At 37.6% G+C, this 12,777-nt stretch overlaps 1 long non-coding RNA gene across 1 annotated transcript; it reads right to left on the bottom strand.

Moving 5' to 3' along the window:
• Nucleotides 1-3,219, bottom strand: LOC116147010. Its single transcript, XR_004130612.1, has 2 exons — nucleotides 2,960-3,219; nucleotides 1-288 (listed from the first exon to the last, which is right to left on the bottom strand). It is a non-coding gene; the product is annotated as an uncharacterized LOC116147010 (long non-coding RNA).
• Nucleotides 3,220-12,777: the final 9,558 nt, after the last annotated feature.

The raw sequence follows: 12,777 nt of genomic DNA, 5'->3' as shown, positions 1-12,777 counted from the left end.
TAGGAGAAAACAGCAAGCTTTCATCATCATTCAGTCATACAAAGTCCCCACTCCACAGAGAACTAGATAGTGAAAAATAAATTCCTCTGTTCAGATAACAAAAGTTTGCACACATTAGAACTTCCGCAAACAGACATGAATTTTTCTTTTCTTTTTCATTTTTTCTAATTTTATTTTGCATATTTTACATTAAGAGGAAATCAATCAACTTGATTCAGCAGGAGGTTTTTCCTTTGGATGTTTGGAAGAATAATGATCGCCAAGCTGATTCTGATTCGCTAGTTGTGTCTGAAATAGAAAGTTGCCCCAGGTTCAGAATCCATTGAAACCACCAAAATGTATCAGACATGTTACATACGAAGTAAAAATGGAGATGCAATAAAAGAAGAGGGATTGGGATCAAAATATACCACTGCAAACAAAGTAAACATATAAATGAAATATACATACTTGTTAACAAAAACTGGTGCAGTTCTTTGCATACCTGCAAACATAGGCTGATGAAACAGGTCTGCAGTAGGCAGGGTTGGCACATAAGGGAAACAACAATTTCAGGCTTTTCAACCAAGATTCCGGTAGCCATGGTTAAAAGAGGAGGGGGGAAGGATCTTTTTTTTTTTTTTTTTTTTTGGGTTTCATACAATTAAAGATCTCCTGGATCATTAAGGAATGAAAAATTCAATGCTAGCTTAAGTGTTATTTAAAAATCCCTCTCACTCCTCATAACTAGCTTTCCCTAATAAAGTATATTATTGTTCCATAATCTAAGTCCTGATCAGCATAAACAAATATCACTATCCACCAAAGATCCTTGTACCAACAATTTCAAATCTATCTTAAAATTCAACATGGTATCAGAGTCATTGCGGATTCAAGATTTCTCCAAAACCCAAAGCACACAAGGAAGATTGAGAGATAAAACAATTTAAAAGCTAAATCAACAAGAAGTAAAATTCAAAGCCAGGTGTGATTCTTGATATAGAGACAACAAAGCGTCAGTCCTTCAAACTGAAAAAAGGAAAAAGAGAACCAGAAAAAGAGTTGTCAAAATACTCTTCACTTTTATGTATTAAAATCTCCCAATTTTTTCTTTTTAATCAGTAGAGTTAAAAAGGATACTCATAAGTTATTCCAGCAAAAGCTAGATTTAAAAAAAAAAAAAAAAAAAAAAAAAAAATCAACCATTGAGATTCCAGTCAAGATTACGTTGAGTTTCTGAAAAGATGAATAATAGGCTTGAAAAGAATCTAAAAGGTTTTCAACAAACTAGTCAAAAGGATATTTTAAATGCAATAGCAATACTTGATTTGGACTATATACAAATAATTCAGATAAAACCTGAATCAGCATCTACCTCCAGTGCATTCCTTTTTTAGTTCTCATTCTTCATTTGATCTTCAAAACTCCGAATTTATTAAAGAATTCAATTATCTTGACATGGTTGAATTATTTCCTTACACCAATCACTTACATTTGAATCGTTTGTATATACTCTAGAACAAGTCATCATATGCATTTAAGAAATATCTTTTGCTAGTTTTCCAGGGACCTTTGAAATTTTTTTTAACCCTATGATAAAATGTTTTCAAGAGACTCTTAGAATAATTTTGAATACAATCTTAATAAATAATTTTCACATCTAGCAAACTTATGCATTTAAGAAAAAATGAAAAAGGGAGAATTCTATCCCCAAAGTTCAAAAGTATTTTGACAATCTTCTTTTAGCTGTCCTACCTTTTTTCACTTTCCAATTTCATTCAGCATTGGTCCCAGCTCATTGTCATAATATCATAAACATACCTGGAATTGACATTTAGTTACCTAGGTAACTTTTGATTTGGCTTCTAGATTTCTTTTGTTGTGTATCTTCCTTGCTTGTGTTTCTCAGGATATTGGAGAAATCTAAAATCTTATGATTGAATCCACATTGACTTTGACACCATGTTAAAATTTGCAAATTGATAGAATTTGATATTATTGACCCAAAGATTTTGTTGAATAGAGATTTTTTATATGTTGATCAAGATTTAAGATTGGAGTTAGGGAAGCTAGAAGTGAAAGACCTATAGCTAAGTTTTTTAGCGGAGGCTTTTTTTGTGCTAAGGTGGAGAGAAAACCTCAAAGGTTGGAAAAGAAACTTTATATATCGACTTTGATGGAAATTTAGTATTTCAAGTAAACAAACATCAAATGGAGAACCCGAATTCCCAACATCTTATAGCAAATATTCACTACGGTGAACTAATCGTCTTCACAATAATCTGATTAATTGCTATATTGGATATGTTGTACGCTTCTTCCTACTACAATCTCAGTGTGGAGACCTTTTAGATCCAACATCCATTGACAATATGGGCAATATCAGTACAAGAAGGTATGGATCACTGGACGAGAATTATCCTCACCCAAGAGTCCAAAAAGAAAAGGTTATTTGATTAAATGATCCCTCGAGGAACTTTGAATTCCAACACAAAATTGTGTTGAAATGTCTAAAATACTCTTACTTTACTATTACCAACAAACTTCTGACCTCCCAAACGCACTAGCACTCATCCAATACAACACCCTCTCATTTAACAATGACAGAAGTGTTATTCACATATTAGTTCAAGAACATCAACACATTCTTCATTCATTAAAATTCCTATTAAAAAACTAGTGACTCATGGTGATGTCTTCTCTCAGTTTGTTTTTGTTTTTGTTTTTGTTTCTGCATACTTTACATCTATTTTGGATATTTTCGGACATTTCAAAAGATAAAAGAATGCAGAGCTATTAACATCATAGGACTGGTGATCGAGTAAATCGATCATAATACTCAAAAAGATTCATCTACTAATCAACTAAAGAGGACTAACTGTAAATATCGCATAAAAGAAATACGATTAACATCAGAATCCGATCTATCGATTTATGGTTAGAAAAAGAAGATGATAATAAAAGATTTTGATCGATGTACCTTACAGATAGGGCAACTAACTTTGAGGGCAACGGCTCGAGCATCAAGCTGAGATCCTTTTGGCTTCTGATTCCTCTCTGCATTCCGCCTTTGCGCCTCAATCTTCTGCTTTCCTCTCGTCATCTCTCTTTCTTCCTCTCTCTCTCTCTCAAATTGCGTACCAACGGCAAATGTGAGCCGCTAGAAATTTGTACTATTATTTTGCGTTGGTGCGCGTTTGAGATGGGTCGCTCTCACAACCCGCATCAATATCCCTTTCTCCCGTTCACACGTGGCCTGCGGGTCTCGTTGTGCCAACGTTTATGTTTTGTTTTTTATTTTTACGACATGAATATTCCTTGGCAACAGGGGTGTGGTTGATAGTTTTCAAAAGGTCAAACTTCTTGTTAATCCTAATGTTTTAGACTATATTCAAAAACCACCCTAGTCTAGGTGTTGATGGCTTAAAAGTTAAACCTTAACGAATTATGGTTGTTAATCCTATTATGACGAAGAGTAGTGTAAACAGTAAAATCTACAGTCAAATCGGGGGGACTAATCCTGTAAGAGATGAGCCACTGACAACCTGGTGGACCTGCACAAAGAATACAAAAAGGGGAACGTGAAGGCTAGATACACACCGATGTGTGGTGCTTGTTGTAGATACTCCGACACTCAAATCAGCAAGGCTGAGAGAGGCTATTTAGTGAGGGTTTAAAGGGAGAATACCAGAGTAATATGACAATTCTTGGGAGCAAGAACTTAGGAGCTAGTACGTGTTGCAGGTGATTTCTGAATGAATAATGAGGGAATTTGCCTTTGTTTATATAGTAAACCCAAGAGATGTGAATCCTAGTAGGACTTTGAGTCCTACTAGGTAAAGGAGTCGTTCTTAGGAAAGGGATATGATCTTCTTTCCTTATTGGGTTAGAGATAGGATCTCCCTTACCTTATTGGGTTAAGCTTAACATTAATGATTGTAATCCAGGATCCCGATATAAGTGCAAACATAATAGGATTTTGCTTCATATTTTAGATTGTTGTGGGCTAGTGGGCTTAACCCAACTTAGCTTAGCTTGTAGGATAGCCTAACTCATAGAAAGAGCAGTTCACAAGATGGATTTAAGCGTAGGCCCAATCGGAATTGTTAGTGTATGCCCTAGGAACCAATCGTGTTGTCAGTTTCAGGACATTATATCTTGTAAATGTATTATGAATAAAAGAAAGTGTTCTTATTTCACATGTTGATTTTCTGCTTCATTTATATTATATTATATTTAACATTGCATGTGAAATGTCCGGATGACACAGATCTTCAGAAGATCAAATCATCAAAGAATTCCCTACTCAAGTAATGTCAATTGGGTAATAACATTGCATAGTAGGCATGCTGAATGTCTCTATTGAATATCATGTGATTGTATTAGTGTGGGTGATTATAAGAGGTATGTCACTAAGGCATTAGCATGGATAAACGGTTAGTGAACTGTTTATTGAATACGACCGATTACGATGAATCACATGGATATGGTCAATGATGCATCGTAGGATCATGCTAATGTACCATTGATCCTTAGACCTGAGACATCACGGTTGGATTCAACATAGGATGCATATGGTTCATATGGTGTATAAGCATGAGACTAGTCATGTCGTGTGTAATAAGCCAGTTTGGTCATATGTTATTCATGTGCGAGGACAAGTGATGGTCAAGATGGGATCCGTTAACTCAGAATAGTTCAATCTCGAGTTCCCAAACGAATGTCAATAAACATTGGAAAAGGAAAATCTCTGGCCAGAGTATAATAAATGTCAGATGAAAAGTAGTTTCATGTTGACGAGTTTCATTGTATCGATTGACAATTCGATTAAAGATTAAGTTAAAGGTTTTGACATACCATGAACCATTCTTAATCGGGATTAGGTAACGGACGGATTTGACTACACGGTACGTATGATCAGAATAGGTTCATTGGAGTTTACACTTCATTGTAGTTTAGGAGTTATGGAACATTGCTAGACGTCTACCATAATCAGTGGGAGTTTCGATTATAAAGAGTTATAACAAAACTTATCAAAATCTGATATTGGGCCCACGGCTAAATCACAGTGAACCAAAATGGTCACACATAAAACTAAGCTCAAGGAGAGAGAGTAATACATATCATTAATCAGATTAATGATGTTCGGACGTAAACGGTTACATCTGAATTAATGTATTGGTGAGAAATGATTATCCATGAATAGCTAGCACTAACCAAGGGTAATAAGGATTTATTAAATATTATTATTGAATTGGATTTAATGATGGGGGCAAAAGTGCATTGGTTTTATTCTAAAGGGTTAGAATATTTAATAGAACTAAAATTTGGTCTAATTATGAATTAAAACATAAAAAAGTAGGACTTGACATAAATGTTTATTCTCAAGTTAATTTTAAATTGTTTGGGAATTGTTTGAGGCCTTCCCAAAACAATTTAAAATTATACTTTGTGCTTATGGTATATAAATTAAGTTTTATGCCATTTTAATTGAATTGAATCAATTAAAGCAAAATCACCCTCTCATTTTCTCTCTCACTCTCACGACTCTCTCTTCCTTGACTTGTGTGGATCACATTTTGAGGTTCTTTAACTTCACTTGAAGAACTAAGATTCCAAGAAAGAAGATTCAAGTGTTGAATAGCAAAGGAGTAGTAATATTTCATCCTTACCTTTAAATTTTTTGGGCTTATGTGTTATGTTTGTGTTCTACCTTACATCCATCATCTTGTTCATCCACGTTATACCATTTCTATGTCCAAAATGCATGAATCCCAATAGGAATTGGGCTAAGGCCTTGGGTCGTCATCTGTATATCTTGTATGTTGGGCCTCGTCAGACCCTACACGATTTTTTGCCCATACAGTTTGTTCCCCACTCTCCAAGTTAAGGGGTACTTAACTTTGGAGAGTAGATTCAATTAGTCTCATACAGGATACGAATGAGCCGATATTCTTGTGTGAAGGATTAGACTCGAAATGTTTGCTAATGACCCTAGGACATAGGCGGTTCAGTTCGGCCATGGCGGCCAAGTGGAGTCGAACGAAGATCATACGTATATTCCGATGTTGGACCAGATACGACTTATTCAGGTGGTCATTCGACTCAACAACTTTTCCCGGAGGAATTTTGTCTGTTGGATTGTTTGAAGCGTGAGACGACTGACTCGGATGCCTGAAGGTAAAGACGTACGATGCTGCAACATCCACCGGGTCAAGAGAATTGGCTGCGCGGAAGGAGAAAAAGGAGAGAGCTAACCGGCATGGTAACAATTTGGCTAAAACAAAATGGACGACTTCGTTTTCCAACACATCAATCTTACTAGATTATTGCTAGCATCTCCTAGAAGGCTAGAATAGTACGGTGCAACTCTCTGCTTGATCATGGCAGAGTCGAATGGAGAAGTCAGAAAGCTATGGGAGTTGCAAGTTAGATGATCGATAGTGCCCTACGGACCATGCATATACATTGTTTGTGTCCCAAAGAAATGACAGTAGGGGTTTCAGATCTTAGATGGTACCAAAAGTGACAATTGGCCGAGTCGTGTCGTGTGGTGAAAGACCATGAGTTTCACAAGGTGGGGCAAAAAATGTGTCACGTGTTTCATCTTAGGAGTTATACGTGCAGGTGCAAGAGGTGGGAAATGAAAAGTTTCTGCCTTTTGCCTTCCAATCAGGACTTGCCACCTATATCCCTATGGAATGACTAGCATTTAAGGTGGTGTCTTTTCATTTCGCACCCTATTCCAATTTATGTCACGTTCAAGAGAGAGAAAGCCGAGAAACTCTTAGTCTTTGAGACGTTTTGAGTTTTTTCCAGTCAATTTTCACTGTAAATGCTTTTCTTCTTCTATTTTTGTTTATTCCTTGTTTCATTTGTGCTTTTCGACGAGTTTTGGGTGTTAATACATTGTCTCAGAGGTGTTTTGGTTTGCGTTGGTTGAGGTTTTACAAAAAAGGTGGTTTTTTGGAAATTTTCAATGGTTTTTGAGAAGAAGGGTGGTTTCTGGTTTTGATCTAAGGTAAGAAAAAGAGGGGTGTATTGATATTTGGAGTTTGGGTTTATCGTTGCAACAACACCGAGCTGAGCAAGGAGTCGATTTTTTTCTTGATAGCATTGAAAGGGGTATAGTGTCCAAGCCAAGTGAAGATGTTTGGAGGTCACGAATATGAAAACGTGCATACCATGGTGGTGCTTTTGGACGATGGTGAGGCGACTCCAACTGGTGGAGTTAATGTTGCTTTCCATATCGGGCACGTGCCAAGCGGTTGCATTGTAGAGTCAAGCAAAGACGACTTCAGCAGCAATAGTTCAGACAGTACTGAATCCGAATCGGGGAGTGTTGCCGACTTGGATCGTGCAGATGGGAGTGAAGCTCCTTTGACCAGTGGTGGTCACAGGGATGAGCAGAGTCGTCTCGGAGTCAAGATGTTAGTTGAAAATCTGTCGTCTAGGCTTGAGTTGGTGGAGATGACGAAGCTCAAAAGATACCTGATTCTATAGAGATGAGGGTGCCGACCAGACACAAGAGAGTGGATTGGTCCATGTCCGGTTGGATTAGTATATACGAGTAGACCCTGGTAGAGAGGATGTGTTTTCCCATCCCACGATTGGTGCGTGAGGTATTGAGCCACTATGGCGTTGGCCCGAGCCAATTGATGTCGAACGTGTGACGACTGCTCATGTCCATTGAGTGTCTATGCATGCGGCTCCACATGGAATTCAGAGCTATGGATCTGCTCTACTCTACTCATATTATTTAAAGGAGCATGACAAGGAGAGAGATATATACCTCTTTATGCTACGACACGATTGGGAGCATTTGGTGACGGGGTTGAAGACGTATGACAACAAGTGGAAGGACAGCTACTTCTTTGTGAGGGGTGACTTGGTTTTCGGGGAAGGTGGAGCCGAGGACATTTCGTTCTTTTGGCAGATGACAGGTGAGATAACTTTATTTTTGCTAAAGTATTGGTGTACTGAATCTCATTGTTTTTTCTTTTGTAGACATGAACTACAACAGGGCATTGCCGAGACTTCGTGTTGAGGAGAAGAGCCGAGCCATTCTTACACTACCAGAAGAAGAGAGAAATTACCACTAAATGTTAGACGAGGCGAATTTGAGAAAGGGCCATTTGTGGGGGCACATCTCCGAGGTGCAGCAATGTAGCTTACTTTCGCTTGAAAACCTATTGTTGTATGTCTTATTGGTCTGGTACAACAACCTCATCGTTTTTGGTAGGTCTATTCGTCACCCATTAACCATCGAAGAATTGTACCTCTTAGTGAATGTTAGTGTATGCCCTAGAAACCATTCGTGTTGTCGGTTTCAAAACATTTTGTTTTGTATCAATATATCATAAATAATAGAAGAAAAAGTTCTTCAATTCATATATATAAATTGCTTCATTTATTTAGTCATGCATTTAAAATAAAACATGTATATGAATTGTCTAGATGATTCATTTAATCGGTATATGAATTTATCAAAAGGTTCCTTATGGAAGCAATATAATTTGGGCAACTATATTGCATAGTAGGCGTACTAGATGCTTTTGAAAGATATCATGAGTTGATATAAGTACAGTTGATGATGATAGTCATGTCACTAGGGCATTGGTATGGATTAGCAGTTGGTGAACTATTTTTTTGAACGTGACCGAATAACAACAAATCACTTGGAAAAGCATGTAGTCATTGATTTATCGTTTGGTTATATCAATGCACGATGTAGTCCTTTGACCTGAGACATTGTGGTCAGATCCGATACGGATACGTATGGTTCATAAAGTGTATAAGTATGAGGCTAGTCATGTTTCGTATGATAAAGCCTATTTGGTCATGCGTTGTTCATATGTGAAAATGAACGATGGTCAAGACGGGATCCATTGACTCAGAAATATAAGATCATGAGTACCACTAACTCTATCCAGGTTTGGGTTCCTGGATGAACGTTGATAAATTTTGAAAATCAAAATCTTTGGGCAGACTCTATTATTAATCATATGAAAGTAAGTTTGTGATAACAAGTTCTGGACATATTGATTGACGATTTGGTAGAAGATTGAGTTTAGGATTTTGACGTTCCATGAATTCGTATACGATCAGGATATACCAATGGAGGGACATTACCTGCATAGTACATATCTTCTGAAAAAGGTTCGATGAAGTATTTTTTCATCGTGGTTTAGGGACTATGACACATTGTTAGATGTTTACCATAGTCGTTGGCCTTCGAACAGGTTTTTGGATTCATCAGAAACCGGCTCACGGCTAATCCACGGTGAACCTACATGGTCACACCAATAGCCTTGAGAAGTTAGAAAAGGATAAGAGAGAGAAATGATTATCTGAAGAGGGCTAGCACCTTTTGAGGGTAATGACAAAATTTCAATGATAATTGTTACATAGAAAATTATTCGTGACATTTTAAAGGTTAAAATGGTCAAGCAATAATTAATTGTATTTAATTTTTATATCTTAAACTGTTAAGATAAATGAGATGAACTAAAATAACATTTTAATAGTTAAAGGGCAAAAGGGTAAACTTATGGGTTGTTAATGTAAACTAGTGTAGTTTACATGGGCCCTTGAATAATATTGATTATTCAAAGGCCAAATTAATAAATGCTTGGGCTCTTTTTAGAATAAGATTTTATTAGGGCATACACGTGAAAAGAAGGAATTACAAAATGACCCATGTATATATAAATACAAATAGTTGCATTTTAGGTCAAGTGGTTCATTGTTCACTCAAAAAAGAAAAACACAATCTCTCTCTTAGGTTCGGCCACCCTCTCTTTCTCTCAAGGTGGTGTTAAAGTGTAGAGAACTCATTCCTTTGGGTTTTGGCTTCATCAAATAAGGCACTTGGAGAAGGTAAAATACACCAAACTTAATTCATTTTTAAGTTCTTTGATGTTTGAATGTTCCATAACCAACATGCATGTTCCTTTTATGTTTTTCTTATTTCCACCATGTGTTATTCATCAATCTTTCAGTACCTTGCAGAGGAGAGAATGACGAGCGAGTTCAAAGTTTTGACTGTCAAGGAGATCAAAGAGAGGCGCTGAGCCTAGTGGGCTAGGAAGAGAAAAAGAATGGAGCCGGGTGGAACTTCCTCGACAACAGTTGATGCGAGTCCAAGCTATACATCTCCACCCACTCAAAAGGTGGCACCAATTCCAACAGTTGTGGTGTCAGATGACAATAGTGTGAAGATCGTCATCTCGTCTGATGCTTCGGCCTATTCCGACACCTCTTTTATCGGAGTTGTGTTGGAATCCTTTCTACTGCCTGAAGATAAGCATAAGCTTGAGAGGATAGATGTAGTGCAGGCAGCTGAATGGACCATGACTCACCTTTTCCAGGTATCCGAGAGTTTGCTCTACTCCTTCGTTTCTTGCTTTTGTACTTGATTTAATTTGTTGCTCTTTCTTTGGTTGCAGACTCTTTTTGGGGGTGCCTATCTAAAAGAAAAACCATGAAGAGGTGGCGGAAAAATTGATGGAAAGCATGCAAACAAGACATGCAAGCTAAGATATGGATTACAGGAGGCAAAAATAACTTTAAATAAAATAGAAATTGAAGTTATACCTTCTCCTTAAAGCTTAGGTTTGATGAAGCCAAGATTCAAAGCTATGAACCCTCCACACTTTAACACCACCTTGAGAGAAAGAGAGAGTGGCTCAACCTAAGAGAGAGTTTGTGTGTTTTTCTTTTGAGTGAACAATGAACACTTAACCTAAAATGCAACCATTTGCATTTATATATACATGGGTCATTTTGTAATTACTTTTTTTTTTCACTTGCTTGTCTCAATAAAATCTTATTCTAAAAAGAGCCCAAGCATTATTAATTTGGCCTTTGAATAATCAATATTATTCAAGGGCCCATGTAAACTAAACTAACATTAACAACCCATAAGTTTACCCTTTTGCCCTTTAACTATTAAAAGATTATTTTAGTTCATCTCATTTCTCTTAACACTTTAAGATATAATAATTAAATACAATTAATTATTGATTGACCATTTTAACCTTTAAAATGTCACAAATAATTTTCTATGTAAATATTACCATATAAATCCTGTCATTACCCTCGAAAGGTGCTAGCACTCTTTGGATAATCATTTCTCTCTCTTATCCTTCTCTAACTTCTCAAGAATATTGGTGTGACCATGTAAGTCCACCGTGGATTAGCCGTAAGCTAGTTCTGGATGAATCCAGAAACTTATCCGAAGGCCCAACGACTATGGTAAACATTTAGCAACGTGCCATAGTCCCTAAACCACGATGAAGAAATATTTCATCAAACCCTTTTCAGATCATATGTACCATGCAGGTAAAGTCCCTCCATTGATATATCTTGATCGAGTATGGATTCATGGAATGTCAGAATCCTAAACTCGATCTTCTACTGAATCATCAATCAATATGTCCGGAACTTGTCATCATGAACTTGCTTTCATATGACTAATAATAGACTCTAGCAAGAGATTCTGATTTCTGACATTTATCGATGTTCGTCCAAGAACTCAAATCTGGATGGAGTCAGTGGTACTCCTGATCCTATATTTCCGAGTCAATGGATCCTTTCTTGACCATCGTTCATTTCCGCATATGAACAACGCATGACCAAATAGGCTTTATCATACGAAACATGACTAGTCTCGTACTTATACACTGTATGAACCATACACATCCGTATCGGATTCGACCACACATCTTGGGACCACAACATCTCTTTTGCTTCACAAAGGGATGATCTGGGTCGGCGTTTAGCTGATGGACGATAGCCTTGGGATTGATTCCTGTCATGTCGGCGTAGGACCAGGTGAAACAATCCTAGTTCTATTTGAGGAAGTCCACCAACTTCTCTTGGATATCAGGTCGAAGTTGTGCCCCTATTTGAGTCTTGCGGTTTGGGTGATCTGGGTGTAACTACACTTCGTCCAACTCTTCAACTATTGGCCAATCCCGCTTGCCTCTTCCAATCATGTGGGTTTGTAATTGCTACATATTCCCCTACCTAGTTTTGAAGGCGTTTTGATAACAATCTCTTGAGGCTTTTTGATCTCCTTTTGTCTCCTTAATGCCCCACTTGGTGGGGAACTAGATGGTCTGGTAGAAAGTGGATGGAATGGACTGCATGTCGTGGATCCAAGGTTAGCCCAATATCACATTATACAGAGAAGGTGCATCCATTGTCATGAAGGTGGTCTAGAGATTAATCCCCTCGGCATAGATTGACAAAGCTATCTCCCTTATAGTATACTTTTGCTTTGAACTGAAACCAATGAGTAGAGAGGATCGTTTGTTTATGCTGGATTCCTCTAGTTCCATGACTTTGAAGGCATCGAGGAACAGAATGTTTACTGAGGAGCCGAGGTCCACGAGGATTCTTTTCACTAAGATGTTGGCAATTTGTAATGTGATGACGAGTGCGTCATGAAGAGGGTTCAGGAGCAGTGCCGTTTTGTCATCAACAAATTCAATAGTCAGATTTGTTGGCCTTTGAACGCATGATTGTGGAGGGTGGTGTTCAGGCTTTGCTGCAACTCTTGCATGGCGCTTGGTCGAAGAGTAACTTACACCGCTTATCTCTGATCCTTCGGATATCATGCTGCACATCTCGTCAATAGGTGGTGTTTTCGGTGGCAGTATTACTTGACAGCTTTTACTTGCATAGATGGTCTTCCCTTTCTCTGTTAGAAAATCCTAGAAGTGACCTCTCTTCAATAGTTCCACAACTTCCTAGCGGACGGCGATGCAATCAGAGGTGACATGCCTGTGATCT

This window comes from Pistacia vera, unplaced genomic scaffold (assembly GCF_008641045.1).
Source record: "Pistacia vera cultivar Batoury unplaced genomic scaffold, PisVer_v2 Contig487, whole genome shotgun sequence".
Classification (NCBI taxonomy): Eukaryota; Viridiplantae; Streptophyta; class Magnoliopsida; order Sapindales; family Anacardiaceae; genus Pistacia; species Pistacia vera.
The sequence above is the reverse complement of the archived record's forward strand: the minus strand, read 5'-3'. Positions and strand labels throughout refer to the sequence as shown.